The following is a 9369-nucleotide window of genomic DNA, read 5'->3' as shown; positions in this document are numbered from 1 at the left end:
GGGGTTTTCACTAAAAGACAGAAGAAAGAAAGAAAGAAAGAAAGAAAGAAAGAAAGAGAGAAAGAAAGAAAGGGAGAGAGAAAGAAAGAAAGGGAGAGAGAAGGAAGGAGGGAGGAAGGAGGGAGGGAAGGAAGGAAGGAAGGAAGGAAGGAAGGAAGGAAGGAAGGAAAAAAGGATGGGTCACAGTTCCCATTAGCAAAGCTGTGGGGATAGGGAGGACTTCTTACCAGATACAAACTTAGCTCATTAAATTAGATTAGCTCATTACATTCTGGAAGAGACTAGCATTTGAACTGATAGACTGAGTAAAGAAGAGTAGTCTCACCAATGCCAGTGAACATCATCAAATCTCTTGAGGGCCTGAATAGAACAAAAAGGCAGAGAAAGGCCAAATTCACTCTCCACCTGAATAGAGATGTCCACCCTCTGCCCTCAGACATCAGTGCTCCTGGTTCTCAGGCCTTTGAAGTATACTACAGACTGAATTACACCACAGGCTCCCCTGGTTTTCCAGACAGCAGATTGTGGACTTGGCCTCCACAATTGTGTGAGCCATTTTCAACGTTTATTTATTTTTGGGACAGAGAGAGACAGAGCATGAACGGGGGAGGGGCAGAGAGAGAGGGAGACACAGAATCGGAAACAGGCTCCAGGCTCTGAGCCATCAGCCCAGAGCCTGACGCGGGGCTCGAACTCACGGACCGCGAGATCGTGACCTGGCTGAAGTCGGACGCTTAATCGACTGCGCCACCCAGGCGCCCCTGTGTGAGCCATTTTCTATAACAAATCTCTCTCTCTCTCTCTGTGTCTGTCTCTCTGTCTGTCTCTCTGTCTCTCTCTCTCTCTCCATCTCTCTCTTTTTCCATCTCTCTCTAATTTTTTGGTTCTGTTTCTTTAGAAAACCCTGACTAATACTTACCTTGATTACTTCCCAAAGGCCACATTTCCTAGTACCTTCCCGTTGGGAGTTAGGGTTTCAACACGTGAATTTGTGGGGGACATGAACATGCCGTACACAAAACCACATTAGGCTTGCCCAGAAGAGCTGCTAGGAAGCAGAAAGAATTGGCAATGAGCCTACACTAGTGCACAGCTGAAGCTCTCTGATGAGCGAGCGGTCGCAGGTAGCATGGTCCCAGGTTGCTATCAGCCCCATGGAGGAGATGGAAATACGGTGGAGTTGAAGTATTGTCACAGAAATAAAGACCCCATGACTGGGTATTTTGTACAAGGTGCTATATAGCAGGTGAGGCACTCACCTCCTCTCCTGTTGGCTAACCTCCTGCAATGTTGGCCTGGTTCTTCCCGGCAACCTGGGGAAAGATGGCAAGCTCTCTACATCCAGCCACCTTTCTCTCTCTTCCTTGCGCCTTTCCCCTGGAAGGCCTACATATGATGTCTCTCACTGCCTGCTAGAATGTTTCATCTCGGAAGCGAAAGGCGTTGACATGGTCTGAACCTGAAAGTGGATTTAGATATGTTAGCAGCATTAGATCTTTAGCGCCTCCAACCCGCTTTGATAATTCTGAGGCCGTGCTTTGCTGGCAAATCACATCGCTTCCTGACCTCGGAATTCCTTTCAATCTGCTGCATCGCCATGGAACCTTCCCAGGTGGACTCCATCCTGCTTAACACATGTCAGTCATTTCAGCCTTCTCGGCACTGATGTTTAAATATAGCTTGTTTATGCTCCTAACTGTGCTTTTGCCTTTATTTTCCTTTTGCTGTGTTCTTAAGGATTTTTTGGATGTCTTCCTTTGCCCCTCTCACAGCAGCAGCAACAGTGACAATGACAACAGTGCTGTCATTTGTGGAGATCTAGCTCTGTGACTGTCCCTGTGCTTCACACCTCGGAAACAAACATTATTTTGTTGAAACCTCGTGATAATCCCCTGAGTTAGATATTTTAAGATTTGTTTTCTTTGAGAAGTAATATATTAACGCCTGCATACTGCAAAATATTTAAAGAAACAGAACTGTTTCTAATACAACTGAAAGCACCCCTCTCGTTTTTTTCTCCATGGTTACCATTAATAACCCCGGAATGTGTTTCCTTCCAGATCCTGTGTGCGTGTGACTGTGTTTGTGTGTGTACATTTGTTTCCACAAAAGCTTGGATGCAGATTTTTAATATAAATGGAATCATAGAATAAATATGGTTTTGTGGTTTTCCTTTTCACTTAACAATACATCTTAGAACTAGTATGAGGGAATAACTGTGCCTATGTCACAGACAAGGAAATGGAGTCTTGAGGAGATTAAACAGCTTGATCCTATTAGGTAGTAATTTCCATTACGTGATAGGTTCCTTGAAAACGGTATAATCTTTCTGTTTTCTGTTTATGTTTATAGCTGCCTTATTCCAGAAGTCTGATGCTTTCCTTCTATTCCCGTTCTTGCAGCCGGATCCCTTCTTACCTCTGTGTGCCTGAGTCTCAGCCTACCCAATACCTGTAATTTGAGTCATGCTTTAGTTTCACTATACCTCATCTAAGGGTAGTGCATTCCCCACCTGAGGGAATTTGAACACCTTCCATCTGCTGCCTGCTTGCCTATGGAATTCCCCTTGTCCCTAAACCTGCTGATGCTACACTTTTCAGGTTTGACATTGACCGGTGTTACGGTGCTCATTGACTTCCCTGCCATATACTGTGTTTCTAGGCTGGGCTTCCTGCCAGTACGTGCAGCTGACTCTCTTTTCTTCATCTCTCTTTCCGGCCCCCGTATGTGCCCTCCATCACAGGGTGGTTCCATTCCAGGTCCCTGGAAGCGTGCTTGACCCTACCGAACCCCTGCCTGCCTTATGTTGAGATGAAACGCCACTTGCCATCACTTTAGGAAAATACAGTAAAACCTTGGATTGCTTGTTCTGCGAGTGTTCCACAAGACAAGCAAACATTTCTAATAAATTTTAACTTGATAAACAAGCAACGTCTTGCAATACGAGTAGTACATGACACTGAATATCACATGATCACAACTGATCACAATGATGATCAATGTGATCAATGATCACAAACGATGAATCTGTTTAAGGGCAAGTCAATGTCCCATTTCCACAATATCCTCGAAAGGGGGCAAAAGAGGGTGTCATTGGATAGGCTCCTTGTTAAAGTTGCACAAAAAGAAAAAGATTCTGTTTACCCAATAAATAACAGTGATTCCATTAGTGATAGTGAACGTTGTCCTACACAGTAACCCTCCTCTGTCTTGTCTCCTTCACACCAGCCATGAAGGTTTTCAGAGGTAAGTTACAGGTTAGTTTGTTTATTTTTCTTTATATTTTGTATTTTCTTTATTATTTTGCATTATATTCCAGTATTGTAATAATTTTTATATGACTATTTTTGGGTCGTGGAATGAATGATCTGAGTTTCCATTATTTCTTATGGGGAAATTCACTTTGATATACAAAAGTGCCTTGGGTTACAAGCATGTTTCTGGAACGAATTACGTATGCTCACAAACCAAGGTTTTACTGTACTAGATTCATAAGCTGAGATTACAGTATATTCCTTTGAGAGAAAAACAAATCTACAATCAAGGATTTGACATAAGGAAGAGCAGATACGGTGAACCAATGGTTTACATTTTTATTTCTCATTTCTTTAACATTAATGAAATGGTTAGGCTAATCAGCAACATTTCCTCTGGCCATCCTGAGCTTCTTGGTTTCTTTTATAAAAAATACTGCTTTTCTGTTTTGTTTTCTTTTAAGAATTAATCATCTAGAGATTGAAGGATTTTTTTTTTATAGACCTTTGAAACTCTTACTCACGAGGCATTTCTATTTTAGTAAATGGTCTTTCTTAATTCCTCAGCAACCTGTCTGATTTCTCTCATTTCTTTATCAGTGATACTGTGATTTTTCAGTCACCCAGAATGGATACACAGGAATCATTATGTATCCTTATCTTTTCTCCTCAGTTATCTGCCTGTGCCTTGGTCACATGCTCGGCTCAGAACTACATCCTTGTTGGGGCGCTTGGGTGGCTCAGTTGGTTAAGCGTCCAACTCTTGATTTTGGCTCAGGTCATCATCTTCTGGTCATAAGATTGAGCTCCATGTAAGGCTCTGCATTGGGTATGGAGCCTGCTTGGGATTCTCTCTCCTTCTGCCCCTCCCCCATGAGGGCACACACACACACACACACACACACACACACACACTCTCTCTTTCTCTCTCTCAAAAAAAAAAGGAACTACATCTTTATTTATCTTCCAAATTCACTTTGCCCTTTCCTTTACTACTTATCACCCCATGTTGTGATATCCTTTTTCTGTAAGCATTATCATTCCCATACTCAAAATCTAAAATGCTTCCTATTGTCCACTAGAACTGGCTCAAAGAGATAAGAATTGCCTACTTTTTTCTCCCGTGTATCCATCCGCAGACTACCATGGCTGTGCCAGTTCTGATCAGACAACATTTACAAGACACTTCACTTACAGGACAAATAATTATTCCCAGTAATGAATCACAGCCTTTAATTTTAAATATTTATCCAGTTTTCTCAGGGAGTTGATCTTCAAACTCCTCCATAATCTAACCCTATTTTCCTATCCAATCTTAGTCCTTTCTATTTCCCAATAAGAACATTTTTATTATCCTGTAAATATGCAGTGCATCTTTCTGCTGTCAAGCCATTGATCAGGTTCTACCCACCTTTGCAATGCTTTCCCCTGATGAATGGGAAAGTCACTGGCTGTAACACGCGTCATCCTTGGCCTCCACTAGCACACTTTTGTGGGAAGTGCAAAAAGGTGCCCTTTTAGGATGGATCAGTTGCATAAAGGCACAGCTTTCGTCAAAATATTTCATTTCCCTGCTGGAATGCTTTGCTGTATAAGCTGGTAACGGTTAGATTTTGGCCCCCCCACTCTCCCCATCCCTCAGTTGGAGACCTTTGTGCACCATATGAATTGCACAATGATGTACAGCAGCACTATTTAATCCATCATCTGTTGGCCAATTTGGTTGACCCAACTGGCAAGGAGAATTTATTTTTTCTCCTCCAATATTCCCTTATCCTATCCAAACCCAATGCAAGCTTTATGGCCCTGCTGGTAACTTATTTCCCGCATTAGGACACCAGCCCTCAAAATGGACTCGGCTGAATAACGCATACACAACCTCTATTACAAAATTTATTTCTTGGTATATTCTGTTTTGGTTTCTTGAGTGTTTCTTAGGTTGGATTTATCTTTCTTGATTAGGAAGTTCCTCAAGATGGAGAATATTACTTAGATCTTTTCTCTAGTCAATAAACTACTCAACACAAAAGCAAACATATCTATACATTTTATTATATCCAAGTTGCCATTAATTGTAAGATACATTATTATTCTACTTACCACTAAAAAAGAAAAAAAAGAAAACACTGAAAATTGGACAGTAATTTCAATTTCTATTTTAAATTTATTGAAAGTAACTTTTAAATTTATTTTCAATGACTTGGTTATACAGCACCCTCATACATATATAAAATGGAATATATAAGCTAAATATGTTTAGTTAAAATATTCCTAAAGCCTCACAGTTTCTGACTATTTTGAATCATTTCTCGATTCACTTGTTGAGGCCTGTGCTTTCTCACAGTGTGGTTCTCTCTGTGCTTTTGAGAGCAATGTTGATGTAGCAGTTCTTTTAAGATCATTTAACTGTTGGGGCGCCTGGGTGGCTCAGTCGGTTAAGCGTCTGACTTCAGCTCAGGTCACCATCTTGCAGTCTGTGAGTTCGAGCCCCGCGTCGGGCTCTGGGCTGATGGCTCAGAGCCTGGAGCCTGCTTCCCATTCTGTGTCTCCCTCTCTCTCTGCCCCTCCCCCGTTCATGCTCTGTCTCTCTCTGTCTCAAAAATAAATAAAAGTTAAAAAAAATTAAAAAAAAATAAGGTCATTTCACTGTTGTTTGGAACATTTTCTTTCAAGCCACACATACCCATCTTGCAAGTTTTGATGCTATATATTTCTTGATATTACCAGAGAAAGTCAACAAAACTCAACGACTTAGTCTTATATTAATTCTTCAAAAATTCTTACAGAGATTTTTCTAGTTTTTTAAGGTTTTATTTATTTATTTTGAAAGAGTGAGAGAGAGAGAGAGAGAGAGAGAGAATCCCAAGCAGGGATGTGGGGCTCAAACTCAGGTATCCGTGAGATCATGACCTGAGTCAAAACCAAGAGTCGGACACTTAACTGAGCCACAAAGGCCCCCCCAGAACTTTTCAATAAAATGTCAAGGGATTATAATTTTCCAGTTATGTCACCAGAATATCAACCAAGTTTGTATATGAATAGGTAGTGACATTTACATCTTTATGGACACCAGGCTGCCAGCAGCATGAAGACACCATTGCTTCTAACACTCATCACTATTTTAGAGGTATTAAAAAGGAGAAAAACGTGTTTTAGTAGAGATGAAATACAGGAATAATTGCTCAGTTAACTTACCTCAGTGGATTAAAATTGAATATAATTTTTTTTAACTTTTTAATGTTTGTTTACATTTTAGAGACAGAGACAGAAAGTGTGTGTGAGCGGCGGAGTGGCAGAGAGAGAGGGAGATGCAGAAGCCAAAGCAGGATCCAGGCTGTCAGCACAGAGCCCGACGCGGGGCTCGAACCCACAAACTGTGAGGTCATGACCTGAACTGAAGTTGGACGCTTAACCGACTGAGCCACCCAAGCGCCCCAGAATAGAATTTTTTTTTTTTTTTAATGAGAAAAGTCTTGGGTAGGTGGCAGCACTGTTATGTAAAGAAATTATTGGACATGTCTTATAAGGACTGTGGTCCAGCTTTTGCCATTAAACTACGTATGACCTTTTAATTCTACCTATCTGGATTTTTAGTGTTGTTGCTTAAAAAAATGAGTGCATTGAACTAAATGATCTCTAAAAGTTTCCCAACGCTAATAGTCATGGCACCTGAAAGAGATGAGATTGAAATTTTAAATCACTAGCCCAGATTCTTGTCCAACAAAACATCCCTTGGACTACAATTCTGGCTGAAAGATTTGAATTTGTCTGATGCAATCTGGCATAAGCTATGTGTGACAAAGGCTGGACTCACTGGGAATGAGAGGACGCAATCCTTATCCATCTGAAGAGAAATTGCCCGTGTGCAAACTCTCCTGGTAGGGGTGGTGGAGGTGGGGAGGAGGAAGTAATCAAGAAGATTAACCGGAGAGTTCATTTGTATGGAAAGCACTAGACTTTTGGAGATCTCCCTCCCTCCCACCCTGAATATTGACAAAGGACCAGAGGCATTCTGCTGGAAGGAAATTAGATTGCAAAATGGTTAATCCTCCCCAAATGGAAATCTGGTCGAGAATTTATGCGTGGAGCCTGAAATCCACACAGCAGAGCCAAGTGACTCAGTCAATTTAGAAAAGATCGCATTTTAATTAAATGCAATGGGAGAGAGAAAAGTGGAGAAATGTTATCCTGCTTTTTAAAGATAAATAGAACCACTGTAAATACGACAGATAAGTAATGTTATTTGCTTTTTTATTCCGCAGTCAAACCGTGCAGTACAAACATAAGGGTATTTCATTTTATTATCATGACCCTTTAGCGCCTTTTCTTTGTAGTTAGTCCTCAAAATGAAAGCACTGTACTTTTTCTCAGTTGAATAAATTACATGCAAGGAAAAGTGGCTTAAAAACAAAGTACGGTTGCTGAGAAGATTTAATATTTTGTTAATCTTTTTCTTACACATTGAACAAATAAACAGCTGCAATGGTTAAGTAGGACTGTGCCCTGGATAAGAACATCTTTTGACATCTAGAGTTATATATTGGGACCATGTTGGGGTTTGTTTTTGTTTTAATGTTTGTTTATTTTTAAGAGCTAGAGACAGAGATGGAGGCAGAGGCAGAGCATGACCGAGGGAGGGGCAGAGAGAGGGGGAGACACAGAATCTGAAGCAGGCTCCAGGCTCCAGGCTGCAGCACAGAGCCCTATGTGGGGCTCGAACTCACGGAGTGCAGGGTCGTGACCTGAGCCGAAGCCTGATGCTTAACCAACTGAGCCACCCAGGTGCCCCTGGGACCATCTTTTTTGAATCCACAGTTTAGGATTTGTAATTGCACACATCTATTTCCATCAGAATTCAGGAGAAAAAAAAAATAAATCTAAGGGAATACTATTGTGTTTCTGAAATTTTCAGGTTTTTAAAATAGGCATTTGATTGATTCCCCTGAATTTCAGTCTTATAGGTGAAAATCCTAATTGCTTCACTTTGTTATATCCAGAATCAGAAATCTTCACACCTAGTACCTTTAGCAATTTAGTAAGAAATAAGCAATGGAAAGAACATGGGTTTCAAATTTAGATGAAATGAAGTCCAGATTCTGGATCAGTCACTTACAGATAGTGCGACCTCAGGTTCCTTAAGCTCTCTAAATCTTAGTTTCCTCATCAATAGCATGACTGGTACCCAGCCCAAACACATGTTGTATGGCTTCAATATAGCAGATGAGAAATAAATCTTAAGTACACAGAAAACCTTTGATAAGTGGTAGTTACTATAACACACACACGGGACACCTGGGTAGCTCTCGGTTAAGCGGTTAAGCGTCTGACTTTCAGTCACATCACGATCTCACGGTCGGTGAGTTCGAGCCTCCCGTTGGGCTCTGTCCTGACGGCTCCGAGCCTGGAGCCTGCTTCAGATTCTGTGTCTCCCTCTCTCTCTGCCCGTCCCCCACTCATGCTCCGTCCCTGTCTCTCTCAAAAATAAATAAACATTTAAAAAAAATACACACACACCCAGCATAGGAATAGCAGAGGGGAGGAAAAGGAAGTGGATACATAGGTCTTGATTGCCAGGCATTGTGACAAGCAGTAGTCATAGAGGTGTCTAGTTCAAAAAAATCAAAATGCTAAGAAGTAGATATCAAAATTTCTCTCTCAACATCATGGGCCTAGTTCAATTCATACGGTCATATGTGAAAGGGCACACATTATGTCAAATTACCCATTAAGCAGCTTTTAAGACGTGAATAATTTGATATCACCTGGTCGGGCACAAAATTATGGCCAAGGCCCACTTGTCTGGGCATAAACTGGTCTGTAGAGGTAAATATTACTGCCCTCAAACAGTAGTCATTTGGTCTCTTTCATTAAGCTACTTCTACCCAGAGAGCTTAAATTTTCTTTGGAGGATTGTAAATTGAGGAAGAGAAAGTTACTTTTGAAACTAGTGCTTAGTCTCAGACTTTGGACCGTACCTGAAATAGTAATAGTTTTTGCCACTGATCTTATAGGCATTACCGCTAATAAATCGGTTATTTAACCAAGGTCTTCAAGTAACTGAAATCTAGTAGTTTGAGAGCATTTTAGGACCTGAACTTGCTGTATTTCTTTCCCT

The sequence above is a fragment of the Lynx rufus genome, unplaced genomic scaffold (genome assembly GCF_022079265.1).
Source record: "Lynx rufus isolate CCGP_SWC_20201006 ecotype Redwood Valley unplaced genomic scaffold, mLynRuf1.p SCAF_3, whole genome shotgun sequence".
Classification (NCBI taxonomy): Eukaryota; Metazoa; Chordata; class Mammalia; order Carnivora; family Felidae; genus Lynx; species Lynx rufus.
Note: the sequence above shows the minus strand (reverse complement) of the source record.